The following is a 15,337-nucleotide window of genomic DNA, read 5'->3' on the forward strand; positions in this document are numbered from 1 at the left end:
CTTTTTCACCTTCCTGCTCAGTGTCAACGGTCCACCATTGCTCAGTACCTTTTTCATTTCACTTTGTTGAAGCCATAATCTCACTGTCTGAGGGCTGTGTCTCCTCCAATATTACATGTGACAGAAAATTTATTCAACAAGTTTAATAATAATATTCATGATATTTGATTGTAGTAATGAGGTTTTGCAGGTGTAAATTATGACTTTTGCCATTGAAACCATAATTTTTACAAAAGGGAAGAGTAGTGTGGGAAAATATTCTCACCACTGGTGAAAAATCACGTTTTCACAGGGTTTGCAAACAGGGAAATATTTGTGGTTTTGTCTCATATGTTTTGCTTTTTTTGGCAAAAGCAAAAGGCAGTTTTCTTTGCAATAAAAACGGCCTTTCGTTTTCGCCAATGCTTCACATCCATTTTTGCCAAGCAAAAAGCTGTTTTCCCAGGAGGAAACAGCTCAAGCTGAAATAAAAGTGAAGCACAATTTGTAAAATTTCCCTCTTTGAAAACAAAAATCACACCACTCAATGCAAATGCCACCTAAGGGGCCTTGCACAGAGACAGATAATGGTAAAACATACATATAAATAAGCTTTCTTTCCAGTAGACGCAGAAATAAGTCCCAAGTCATATGGGTGGAAATTTTTAAATCGTGCCCAGAATTAACACAAAGAGTCCAGTCTTCACCTCTGTGATCCAAATGTGCCTCAAGAATAAGTCTTAAAACATTGCTGGTTGGATCCATCTGTGTCATTTACTCTGCATGGCTTCTGTTTTACTAATGTCTTACAACTTAATATTATACCATGGTCCACTTTGATGCTTAACAAAATTGTGCAAATTAGGAAGAACAAGCATTCTCTCCATTTTGTATAACTTCACCAGACATTTAATGGACAGGAAGGTGTGTGCCTCTAATGGCTGTCTTAGATAAGAACACTGAAGCTCACTAGTGTTTCTTTGCCAAGGGGAGTAAGTGCCAGAACTTGGAGTAGAACCCAGATGTTCAGACTCCTTTGTGCCTGATGCTGGCACTTTTTATAATAAACTCTGATCAGAAGTTCCCAACACGGTCATGGAATTTTATTTCTGTTCTATTTTGTTTTGCTTTACGTTTTCCTAAGTATGACGATAGCTGTGCATCCTTTGAAATGTCACAGCATATTCTTTATCTGGTCATCTCTGCTTCTAGAAAGACAACCCCTATGGAAAATTTTAGTTTTGAAAAAATCAGAAGTTTTCAATAGCCCTGGCAATTGCAAACAGATGATACAGCGAGTGTCACCTTTATGGAAGTGGGCCATTTATTATGGAGAAAGATAGAAAGATCGAAACCATTTTTGACTCATAGCAATATTTAATGAACTATTCTTTGAGACGTCACCTCTGGAGAAACTTTATTATTGGATGTATTCAATGTATTCAAACAAAAGCTTTAACCAGATTGCAGAATGGGCTTCAAGCTCCTAATGTGTTTAAAATAAGATTTTTGACTCTAAAATACAGTATTTATCAGAAATATTATTTTATAATTTATTTTTCCACATTCAAGCAGCCACCAAACATAAGAGTAAATACTTGGCTTAAATTCCAACTTAGGTGTGGACATTCAGGTAAACTTTGTGGGGGTGTCACACACCAATTTCACTTTCCCCTGCTATCTGTCCCAGTCTTCTGCCATCTTCTTTGAACAAGAGCTCAAGTCACACCTCCTTTGAGAGCATCTGACTTCTCTGATCTTCCACCTTTCCCAGTTTCTCCATCCATTCTAGTCCATCCTACAAATTTTATCATTATGTTACAGAACTGTACCTTAAAATGGTAAAATTTTATGTTACATTATATGTATATTTACCACAACAAAAACTTAGGAAACATGATTTTATTTTAGACAAGACCATGTTTAAATCTAAAGAACTTAAAAATAAAACATTTATGTAATTGTTCCCTTAAAAAAAGTTACCACTTAATTGTATATTGTTTGGAGTGTTTCACTTGTGTATATTATTTATTATATCTTCCTGACTAGATTGATTGCAACCTTCCAGCAAACTTGAACCATGTCTAAACTTTTGTAAGTCCCTCTCACAACTTATAATAGTACAGGGACACAGCAGATAATAAATCAATAATTATTTATTGATTAAGAAGGATTTAGTTGGACACATCTCAATCTGATGCTTCCCTTAAAGTTTTAAATAAATATTGAAAGGACAGCCACATGGAAAGTCACAACATCTCATTGCATTTTATCTCAAAATTCTCAATATTATTTAATCTATTTATTCTTTATCCACAATTACGAGTTATATTTGTGTGGAGGAGATTTCACAGAAATAGGAATGGAGCCTACCCTCTGGCAGTAAACAGCAATTTGCAGTAACAAACTACAGGGTGTGGTACCTCGGACAGCGCCTTGGCGTGTTGTGTGATTTCCACCCACATTCCATGAACTGGAGTGGGACATTGCATGCAGTAAGCCTTCAGAAAGCAAACAACTAAGAAAAAGAAGAATGGGCAGGGATGGAAGCAGCATGACAGGCAGCAGAACAGTGATACTCAATTAGCGCATTAGTGTACTTCAGAAACCCCGAGGGTACCACTTGGAAGCTTTGGGCTTCCTGTCTCCTAGTAGATCATGGGAGGCTGGGGACTCCTCAGCGTCTACATCAGTCAGATGATTGCAGGACATCTGGAGCACGTCTGCCAATGCTGAGTCACCTACACTGACAAGAGGAGAGGAGGCTGGGCCAGCTCAAGCCATGTGGCTCTAATGTGTGTACACTGTTTGCCCTCCAGCATACACCGTGGAAGGGCCGTCAGTTCCGCAAGGGCAGAATGGTGTCTGTCACCCTTCCCTCCCCAAAGTGAGTGTTACGAAGCTGACATTTATCAAAATGAACAAACAACTGCTGCCAGTGAAGTGTGCCCTGAGTAAGGGGACATCAAAGAGCATCTAGAGAGTTTGTGACGAGAACCAGACGCTCTTGAGACAGTGCCTCCAAACACAAGCTTTCACTCACACTGCATGACATTTTACTCTGTGTGACCAGCTATCCCCTCCAAGAAGGAAATCCTCTGCCTGTGACCTTACTTCAGAGGACAGAGGGAACAGCAGGCAGGTTTCTTCTTGAGACATATCCCAGAGTGTCAGCCTCTTGTTTCTTATTTCTCATATACAGCAGTTCATTTATATTCCACTGGGCTTCTGCACATAAAATTTATCTCTGTGTGGGTGGAAGTAGCCCCAACTTACTTCCGTGCTGTTCACAGAGTTATTCTCATTATTGGTACATGATGTGCTGTCTCTGTAACTCACTGTACTTAGAGAAACAAGTGTTGGACTCTGGAGAGGTAAAATCTAGTTTAATTGCCTTAACTCTCTTGTTGCCATCAGGGTAAACATTGGCCCCCCTCGCTCCTCATCAAATGCCAATTATCACCAAACTTGGGTCAGTAATAAAACTAGTGTGATTTCACTGGAGACTTAGGATTTGAACTGTGCTCAGTGTCCTCTATTTCTACCGCACAATGCAAATTGGTGAACTAATTTCCAGTTTCCATATCCTCTGCTGAGAAACTTACTCTGACACCACACATGATCTTAAATGTAAGGTCAACCGTCTACAGGTAAGGATTTGTCTGGTTTCAGGAGACAGTACTAACACTTACTGAGTGCTTTCCGTGTGCTAGATATTTCCACAGGTCTTATTTCATTAATTCTATTCACAATAGTTGTGGAAAGTGAGTATTGCTAACCTCATCTTCTGGCGGAGAATACTGAGGCACAAAGCTTAAGTTAAATAAATTGCCAAGGGCCATGCAGCTGGTAAGTGGCAGAGCCAGGATTTAAGTCGAGGACCGCCTTTTCCCACGCTCCATGTCCTTTCTGCTCTGCCATGCTGCCTCTTCTAATGGACGCAGAACCTGTGGGGCAAGAACTGCCTGTCATCAAGCATCAGTTGGAGTGCAGCTGAAGAGAAAGCCAAGTGGACCTTGTTGACAAGTCATAAATGCTTCTTATTCTGCCCTGTGTACAACAGCATTGTGCTGGAAGAAAGAAGCGGGCCTCCATTCCTCAAACCCTGTGAGAGGTGGCTGAGTACAGCTGAATCCCTATGCATTCTTTCTACCTTGTTTCTCAAGCATCGTAAGGAACCATGAACCTTAAATGACTCCCTAATATCTGACTCTGGTTTTCCCACCTCCAGAGATAAGAGACTGTACTTGAGAGGGCTGCAGAAAAACATCCCTCCTCAAACCAAGATCTCAAAGGGAAGAACACACGCGTTCTCAGCCTCCAGCAGCACTGGAGCCAGCCTGTCCAGGTTCAAATATGGCTCTGCCACTTACCAACTGATTGATCTTGGGCAAATTGCTTCTTTTTTCTGGGTCTTGGTCTCCTCATGTATAAAAATGGAAATAATAACAGTATATATTTCAAAGGGGTGTGGTGAGACTTAACGAGTTAATGTACATACAACACTTCCATGATACCTAGAAAGGTCTTTTGGCCATTGCTGCCATGTAGGTAGATTTTCCCTATGCACCTGTGGCAATGGCCCTGGGGGAGATTTCCTTGGCTCCCCTGGGCGTGGGAAATGCAGTTTTTGTGTTTTCTGTTTGATTTGCCCTTGAAGTAGGCCTGGGTTCTTTCCTTGGTATCCATGGATCCATTCCTCATTTCAGTCTTCTGTTATTTGCAAAAGGCAAGGAGGCAATGCAAAATGCCTTTGTTCTGGTAAGGCTCTTTGATTGGAAATGGAACCTTCACAACCTTCCCCATGGCCTTTCCCTGGCCTCTATCATGACAATATGCCATTCTATTTCAGCCCATTTTGTAGGCTGTGGATGGGTTCTACGTCCTACAGTTGGTTTAGTGGATCCAAAAGAATTACTGAAATGAAGGCTCTTGACCTCAAGGACCGTCTAGCCTGTATCCTTTTAGTAGTCCCCCAATTTCCTCTGTATCTACATAGAAAATCCAGCTTATTGATTTTTTGCCTTTCTGATGATAGCACCTTGGCATCATGAGTTCAGAAGAGTTTGCTGAAGGTGGCAACTTGTACTGTATCCTGATAGCTTGACATAGCTGTGGTTAAGAAGCATTCCTGAGTGCCTTCTAAGACAATTGGTTATGTCCCTTTCTTCCTCCATTTCTACAAGTAGAAATATTTGAAAAATGTATAATGAGGTGTTTTAATAAAATCTTGTCCAACATTTAAGAAACATTGGCCCACCTTAATGGACCAAGTATTATTCTTAGCACTGGGGAAAACATGAAAAGAACAAAGCAGGCAAATCTTTTGCTTTTCTGAAACATGCATTCTAGGGGTGGGAACAGCCAATAAGCAGGCAACCAGAAAAGCAGGATCATTTGTGTTAAGTACGAGGGAGAAAAAGGAAGATGAGGCAGAGGAAGAAGAAAGAGGGGGACAGGGATAACAGGGTGATATGACAGGGTGAGTTACAAAAGAGGTGGCAACACCAGGGTGATTTGAGATTGAGTACATGGGAAAGGCCTTTCTGAAGCAGTGGCATTTCAGTTGAGACCTAAGGGAATAAAGAGCCAGGCACTTAAAGAGTTAAGGGAAGAGCATTCCAGGCAGAAGGAACAGCAAGTGAGAAGTCCTAGAGACAGAAAAGAGCATGATATTCAAGCCAGGGAAAGCACGCCCGTGTGGCTGAAACGAGGAGAGTGGTCCAGCACGTGGGAAGGAGTTTGCATGCGATGGTGAAAACATGTCCAGCGTGTCAGCAACTTGTACAGCATGGTGGGCCCCACACAGAGACCTTGCCTTCCTTTGAGCTGACATACTCTTGTTCCAACTTTAAAAACCATTTGCGGGGGCCGGCTCGGTGGCTCAGGAGGTTAGAGCTCCATGCTCCTAACTCTGAAGGCTGCCGGTTCAATTCCCACGTGGGCCAGTGGGCTCTCAACCACAAGGTTGCTGGTTCTCAAGTCCCGCAAGGGATAGTGGGCTCCGCCCCCTGCAACTAAGATTGAACACAGCACCTTGAGCTGAGCTGCCTCCCGGATGGCTCAGTTGGTTGGAGCACGGGCTCTCAACCACAAGGTTGCCAGTTCGATTCCTTGACTCCAGCAAGGGATGGTGGGCTGTGCCCCCTGCAGCTAGAAAACGGCAACTGGACCTGGAGCTGAGCTGCACCCTCCACAACTAAGACTGAAAGGACAACAAGTTGAAGCTGAACGGCACCCTCCACAACTAAGATTGAAAGGACAACAACTTGACTTGGAAAAAAGGCCTGGAAGTACACACTGTTCCCCAATAAACTCCTGTTCCCCTTCCCCAATAAAAATCCTTAAAAAAAAAAAAAACACATTTGCTACACAAAAATTGTCAACAGTGCTAAAGAAGAGAAAGCCTAGGTAGGAAGCAAGTTTGAGAGAAACTTTGCCACATTTGGATGGATAGGTTAAAAAAATTTTTTTTAGTCGAGTGCTCATATTTCTCTCATCTGTTACAAAGACAAAAATTGGTCAGTGAAGAGGAATTTAAGTCCCTTTGAGTAACAGTTTTAATTGCTTTAAAGTGAATTATTGGTATCAGAAAGGGCAAAGTTTATGTTATGCATTCAACATCCCAGACATAATTCAACAATTAATTCGTATAAATAACAACGTTTTCCTGGTTCCTGGATCTGAACTTAAAAGGAGACAAGGCTAGGGCAGCTAATTTCTCTGATAGGTGCCAGAAATCAGAGTCTGGTGTTCAGAAGCAAAACCTAAGAGTGAAAAAAAGTAGCATGAATCCCTCAGAACAACTTGATATAAAAGGGTATTTTGGATAATTGCTTGGTATAATTTGTTAGTTTACGCATTAAATATTATTTCCCCATTAAGAGAGTATCCATTGCTTCTAGAATGCGATCTAAACTGTTGTTTTAAATAGCTAATCAAATAGTATTTAGGAAATGAATGCCATTTAATTTTTTAAACTCTTTCATTTTATTGTTGGCTCTAATTTATCTAAAGGCTCTGCTCTTTTGTAACATTCAAAAATGAAAAGAATAAGAAAACCTTTAATAGCAACACCACACAAGAATGATCATTTTCCCGATTACAGTGAATAGAAAAGAAGCCCCTTGATTTAGGAATAAGAACTTGCTCTCTGGCTGGTTTAATTAAATACCTAAATGTTAATAAAGCATTTGTCAGTGAACTATTTAATTACTCTGAAGGCAAAACACTCCCCCATGTTCATTTTCCAGATGAGAATAACGATTTAGGAAATAATCTCCCAGATAATGCACTTGACAATCTCTAGCCAGGAAGAAATCATCTCACCTTCTTCTCCTTCTTGTAAAACTAATGCTAACCATTGTCTTTCCATGTATTTGAAGCCAGGAAGTAAAGATCTTCCCAAATTTACGAAATAAAATCACTTTTCTAACAGTTCCTTTTAGAATGGGCTCCAAGTTGCAAAATAAAAAATACAGCATACAGCTCTTCTCTGTATTTATATCGTCTGTATTTACATCAAAAGTGAATTTTAATTTAGGAAGCACAGCAACTTGTATTTTAAGAACAAATTAGCCTCATTAACTAGTACAAAATGCTGCTCCTCCAGCTATGAGTTTAAGATTTAAAAAAAAAAAATTAGATTCATCTTTCCTTTGCTATCAGAAGCCAACCTTCAGATTAAATGACAACCTTCAGCCACACATAGAGATAACATGGTAAATCAGTTGTTGCCTTTGGTCACTGCCTTTGCGGATATCAGGGGCACCCAAAAAGATGGAAAAGATAAGCCATCTGCCACAAGCACTTACACTAATACCAAATTTTAAAATGGCCCTGCCTGAACGGAACAGCATCCGGGAGATTTCTGAGGTTCTGACAAATGAGCACATCCACTTAGTTCTTCAGTGTTGAAGGGTCATGGCCAGGGTAAATCTAATGGCTTTGGAATGAGAACTATGATACCAATGTAAACTCATATTTTCCCAGCCATGGCCTCCTTTTACTCCCCCAAAATATACTTTAATAATCTCATAGCTTTTACTCATCATAGTTTTCCTTCTTGTAAATTTCAGTTCTCCATTTCAAACTACAATGTGTACTTTTATGCTAATTACCTTTTAGTAATTCTTGACTGATACGAAATGGGATACTAAAAGATCAGGGAAACACCCTTAAATTTAAATACTCCATTCTTGGTACTCTTTTAAGTCAAATCACACAGTCCATTTTTCTCATAAATCAGCCCATCACTTGTTAATCACTTTTGTTGTTTTGTGCTGATTTCCCTCTAGTTCCTTTATATCTGTCTGCTCCCCAGATACACAGACCTGAACAATATTTCAGGTGTGTTTCTGCCAAATGTACTAAATTACTCCACCTCTCCTTCATGATCTGATGTCTCTACACATTCTAGCCCCAAATCACATTAGCTTCCACGGCATATTGCAGACACATCCAATTTGTTGTCCACTGTCTCCTCGTCTCTTTGCCATTACTGTTTTCTGCATTTTCCCCTTTGGTTGCTTACTTCTATAGTTTGCTTTTCCCTTCCAAAGCATTAGGGTTACACCTGCCTGTCTTAATTCTCATTTTGTTTGATCCTTTCCATATTTTTAACCTCAGAAACCCAGTGTAGCATTTCTCTTTATTCACTGGTGTGTTTCCAACGCTTCTTGATTTAATTTCATCTGTAAATCTAATTAACGTTCTATTTACTAGATTTTTTTTTCCAGGTTACAAATGAACGTGCTCAGAAAAAAAATAGCACTAACAGGAATTCCCAGGGCCCTTCTCAGCCCCTCTCCTACTGGGACAGCCTTGGAAAGTGCAATTAACTTTCTCCAGCTCGAGGGATGGCTGCTTCAGCCACTTTACACCATTTTGAGGGACAGCTGGGTCTCTCCCCTAATCAGCCAATTTGGAGATACAACAATTACAAAAGACAGCAATTACTAAATGCAGTCTGTCATCATGAAGATGCAGGTTGAGAGGAGGAAGAGGAAAGAAGAAATGGCCCAAGTTTAGAGTCAGAGGATAAACACGAGATCTCAGCCCTATTGAAGGAGTGGGCCTAAAAGCGGGACTCTGAAAAGTGAAGAGACTGGGAGGTTTGAGGGGGTGAAAATGCAGACCTGGTTTTCCAGCCTTCCAGTAATCAAAGGCTAATGCTTGCTATGTGTTGTTATTCTTAAAGATTCCAAGAGTTTCTTAAAATCATGCTCTGATAGATAACAATTACTCTTAAGGTATGTCTTTATGTCTTTCTGGGATTTTTTTTTTTTTGTTATAATCTAAATATATTTCACTTTGTTTTTTAAAGTGAATATAATGACAGGAAGATCTTTTTCACAATGATTATAATCCATAGAGCTTTGAAGAGATGTCCTTTCACTGTTTTCTTTTTCTTCCAGATCAGTAATTCCAAGTTCTTGATCTTTCCCTAAATTCACTTTAGCACCATACACTTTCTCTAAGTTCACTCAAAAACACCATACACTTTCTCCATATTCAGTGAAAAGACCCCCAAAATGGGATACTAATCAATAAGACAATGTTATTTCTCAATTATAATGCTCATAGTCTTATAAGATTAGAAAAACATCATAAGGAAAACAATGTATCTCTATTTAAATATGTATTTAATTAAGATGGTTTCTAATTAAATGTATTTTTTTTAATATGGGGAGCAGGAGAACAAGAAAGACAATTTTTTAAAAAGCTGGGTCAGTGGAAGGTAATGTCAGTGGAGCTTAATAAAGAAATTGTCCCCAACATCGATTGGCCATTTGTCGGGAAAGAGAGGGAAATACACTAAAAGGGTGGTTGCCAGGGAAAACTTTTTCACATTTGAGGGGGAGAAAAATCTCATTAGAGGATCTTATGAATATTTTACAAAAGTCTTCTACCTTATTTCTCTCCAACTCTTTTTCTGTTCTCATAAAACAAAGAAAGGGAAGAGGAAACCACACAAAAATCTACATTTCTGATGAGCATTAAAAGGAGAAAAAGGGTTTTAGAGTGGTGGTGCCCGAGAGAGATGAGAATTATGAAGGCAATCAAATGTCCTCTGTCAGGTAAATAGAAAATAGATTCTGGAAAACTTTTGACACCCAAGCTTATGGAACCCAGAAGCAGGTGAAGCTCAAACTGGAAGCTTTGGACAGTCCTAGGCTTCAGAATAACTGAAGCTCTGTAGGTAAAAGCAAGTTAAATAATTTTCTCTCTAGAACAGAATGCAATACATCCAAATTGGATTTAGCAATGATCTTGATCACTGGCTTTGTCCCCTAATGGTTGTATGGTCTTGCTTAAGACATTTGATCTCTCCCTGACTCAGCTTTCTCATCTGTTCAAATATCCTCTCCCACCGGGTTGTACTAATGATCAAATGAAATAATGGAAGTGAAACCTCAAACTTCATACAGAAATAAGACATTTTTCATAATTGATGTTCACAGAAACTTGAAATGTTTTCGTTAGTGAGAGTGTTTATAGTTACCATTAATCATCACTAGAAAAACACTCAATTTTATATTCATTAATCCTAGACCAGTGATATTAACACTTTCATTTTCAAGCAGACCAAGAAACAGATAAAAATTAAACATTTGAAATCCTAAAACATTTGAAATGTCTATTAAATATGTAATTGCATATGTTTCTAATTGTATTTATTATGTAACAATCTATTTGAAACAATTAGACTTAGTATGCAGTTTTTCATAGGCTTTCAATCTGAATGTCTATATTTTGGAATTATTCTATCATGTGAGTACTTTTAAATATTTTGCTATGTTTCCATTTATTCTATTTCTTTATCAATGATATGCAGTAAAAAGCAAATCATGTAATATCTACCACGTTGAAATTATCAAATATTTGACAATCACAATGATGAATTTCTAAGCTATGAATGACATAGTAGATACTTAAATTCGTTTAGCTATTAATATTCCTGAAACAACTGGACCTGTCACTTGTGAACCACTTATATATTAGTGAACAGTTGACACAATTTGTTTGCAAATATGGCTGAAATTAACCAGACTACAAATATTTATTCTGATTACTGTAGTGGCTAACTGATCAGTGGTCTGATCTATTACTTTCTGGTTATCCTGCTAATGGCCTGTGCATGTGGACACACAAAGCATGTTATAATTTAGATTTGGCCTCCAATAATGTACAGGCAAAAAAAAAGAAAGAAACACATGTAAAGTATGCTATGAAAAAATTCCAGGTGTGTGTGTGGTGGGGTATGAACTTGATATTGCTAATTGGTATTTCTCTAATAAAATGACTATCAAAGCACTTTTGTTATCAATTAAAGGATTCCTGGTGACTATATAAAGATACTGAGTTATCCATATGTCGGAAAGAAGTTTGAGAATAGATTAATATAGTCTAAAGGATCAAGAGTACATACACCTGAAGTCACCAGTCAGTTTAGCGTCACTAAAAGTGGGACAACAGGATATTGTATGCCTCATAACATGATGCAATAAGAAGTAGTGACGCAGAACCAACTATGAAATGTTCCTGCCTACAACTGGAACCAGAATCTAATCAAGCCCAGAGCTCTAAATACCAGGAAATACAGGGACAGAGTGCCAGGTTAAATGTCTTGGCAAGGAAACACTTGGTCAAACTCAGAAAGTAAGACATTCTAAAGGACAAGTGACCTGTTTATCCAACTAATCAATGAAATGAAAAAAGAGAGAGAATAAAATAAGCTTAAGAGATGTAATGAGGACATCGTTTGGAAATTGATTTGAACAAACTGACTGAATAAACATACCTCTGAGATAGGCAGAGGACTCTGAAGACATACTAGGAATTAGATGATATTGAAGAAATATTATTAGTTTGGGTTACTTTGTTTTTAAAAATTGTTCTTGTCTATTGAGGATGACTGAAGTAGTTCAGGGTGAAATGACATTTTGAATTTGCTTTAAAATACTTCAGGAAAGGGAGGGAGGAAGTGTATGAGTGGATGGTAGTGGGAAACATGACACAAAATTGGCAAAATGTTAACAATCTTTAAATCTGGGTGATGGATACCTGAGAGCTCATTATTCTAGTCTATCTACTTATTCTGTGTTAAATGTTTTCATACTAAAACATGTTTAAAACAGTAAATGTCTCTACACTTCAATCGTGTATTCATATAACACATTCATAGATACCAGAATGATAGTTTTGGGGAATAGATTGTAGCTTAAATCTTGATTTGCTTGCAAAATCTATACCATGAATCACCAATAATAAGCTCAATCTAAGCTGCAATTAAACAATAGCCCAATAATCTCCATACATGACTACTCTTGTTTCTCTTTAAAAAACAAAAACAAAAAAGTACATTCCATCTAACTCTCACCTATCACTTCTTCCCTCCTTTCCCACTTCCAATAGACTAACAAGAGTGGGTCATTTCGTAGTTGTGTCATTGCACCTTGATAATCATCACACAGTATTCTTGGTGGGGCCAGGGAGGGAAACACAACAAGGTTGGTGCTGTACCCAATGCGTGAGTTGATGCTCATGATTCCAAAGGAGCGCTGAGACTGGGGTCTAGTTAGGGGCCTGTAGCTAGTGCATTGGGAGAATATAGTGAGGGTAGAAGGAGACGATGTCTGAATATAAAATATCCTCAATTCTTGAAATTAATATATAAATTTCCCTTGGATTTTTGTTTCATATTTGTTTTTTTTAATTAAATTTATTGGGGTGACAATGGTTAGTAAAATCACATAGGTTTCAAGTGTACAATTCTGTAATACGTCATCTGTATATCACACTATGTGTTCACCACCCAGAGTCAGGTCTCCTTCCATCACCATATATCTGACCCCCTTTATCCTCTTCTACCACCTCCCCTCCCCCCTTACCCTCCGGTAATCACTAATCTATTGTCCGTGTCTATGAGTTTTTGTTTCTTTGTCTTGTTCATTTGCTGCTTTCAGTTGTATATCCCACATATGAATGAAGTCATATGGTTCTTGACTTTTTCTGTCTGACTTATTTTGCTCAGCATAATAATCTCAAGGTCCATCCATGTTGTCACACATGGCACTATTTCATCTTTTCTTATGGCAGCAGAGTAGTACTGCATTGTATGTATATACCACATCTTCTTTATCCAATCATCTGGAAAGATATTTCGTGTTCATGGATTGGAAAAATCAACATATGTAGTTAAAATGGCCGTATTATCCAAAGCAATATACAGATTTAATGCAATTCCCATCAAAAGCCCAATGGAGTTTTTTAAAGAAATAGAAAAAAAATCATCAGATTTGTATGGAATCACAAAAGACTCTGAACAGCCAAAGCAATCCTAAGAAAAAATAATAAGGCTGGAGGTATCACACCCTTGACAAACAGAGCAACAATAATCAAAACAGCATGGTATTGGCAGAAAAACAGATACACAGACCAATGGAATAGAATTGAAAACCCAGAAATAAACCCACATAAATATGGACAGATAATTTTCAACCAAGGAGCCAAAACCATACAACGGAGAAAAGAAAGCCTCATCAATAAATGGTTCTGGGAAAATTGGATAGCCACGTGCAAAAGAATGAAACTAGACTGCTATCTGTCACCATATATTAAAATTAATTCAAAAATGAATCAAAGATCTAAATATAAGACCTGCAACAATAAACTGCATAGAAGAAAACATAGATACTAAACTTATGGACCTTGAGTTCAAAGAGGATTTTATGAATTTGACCTCAAAAGCAAAGGAAGTAAAAGCTAAAATAAATGAATGGGAAAAGCTAAAATAAAATAAATAAACTAAGAAGATTCTGCACAGCAAAAGAAACCATCAACAAAACAAGGCAACCAACCAAATGGGAGAAGATATTTGCAAACAACGCCTCCGATAAGGGGCTAATATGCAAAATATATACGAAACTCTTATAACTCAACAACAAAAAACAAACAATCCAATTAAAAAATTGTTTCACGTTTGTAAATGGTTTTTATTTACATGGTTATGCTTTATTTTTATTCCCCACCTCTCCAACATCACCGATATTTTTTTAAGCCTAGGGGGAAAAACTGTATCCTAGTTTGCCATGTGCAAAGAAGAGAAGCTGCCCCAGGGACAGTGGAGAGCCATAATGTGCAACAACTGTTTGAAGGGTGGAATGAAAGCACATCCTGAAGTCTTGGAGTGAAGAGAAGGAAAAGAGTATTTACATAAGATGAGGTGCCAATCAACCGGGAAGTTCCATGTGCTTAGAAATACATAGTGGATGGGACAATGATGGAAGAATCACAGCAGATTGCACCTTTCATGTTTAATTTTCATTTAATTCCTGAGAAAGGCAGAGGCTCAAAGGAATGACTCACCCTCATTCTCATCCTTCAGAAAAACTTTTGCCAACTCCTCAAATGCCAAAGCCTGGAAACAGCCCTATTTGTTACCCCCTCTGAATTGATTGTTTTTCACATGGCGTTTATTGATTAGAAGCCATGTTCGTCTGAGCTTCAGCCACAAAGCGGTGTTTCAGATCAGGTGAAGAGGTACAGAATGGACATTTCCAGGCTGTTCATCAAAACTCATTCATCTGTCAACATCTTTGTACCCGGAGAGGGCAGTCAGCCCTCCGCTTACCTCCTCCACTATCTCTTAGTTGCTCTATGTCATAAAAGTACAGGTAACAAATTAAAGTATTGTATCTGTTTTAAGCAGAAACATTTTTGTCATCTCAGTCAAGAAATGAACTAAAGTTAAGTGATAGAATTAAAGTTCTGAATAATAAGCAGTTTCGTTGGGTTCATCATGAGGTTATAACACAGTTGAAGTAATGGAGAAATTGAAATCAAATATGTTTAAATGACTTTAAACAGTCGTTTTTTTTTTTTTTATTAAATATAAGTAACACTATGCATGGTTATCTGGAAACAAAGACAGCATGGTTTTAATGGTCAAGAACTTGACATGCAGTGAGAAATAATTAACCCTTATTGCAGTGGTTTCCCAAAAGCCTCAGAACACATATAAAACATTCACTGTGCTGCATTGATTATGAATAGAAGCTGACTTATTATGCTGATTTTAGTTCAAAATAAACTGGAAAACCTAAAGAATTTTCGGTTTACTTGGAGATGGAGAGTACATGACATCCAAGTAATCTTTTTCATCTATGATTTCCCTTGGGGGAAGGAAATTGGCTAAAATGGATGTGTTAAGTTTCAGTCTTTAAGAACTGAGAAATGATTCCCTTTGTTTCTTCCTAAAAGAAAATTAGCCATTAATACTGAGGGTGATTATTGTTTTTTTTTTTTTAATTCTGAATTTGGTATTTCTTAGATCGTAGATTCATTTATTCAATAA

This window comes from Rhinolophus ferrumequinum, chromosome 27 (assembly GCF_004115265.2).
Source record: "Rhinolophus ferrumequinum isolate MPI-CBG mRhiFer1 chromosome 27, mRhiFer1_v1.p, whole genome shotgun sequence".
NCBI classification, from domain to species: domain Eukaryota; kingdom Metazoa; phylum Chordata; class Mammalia; order Chiroptera; family Rhinolophidae; genus Rhinolophus; species Rhinolophus ferrumequinum.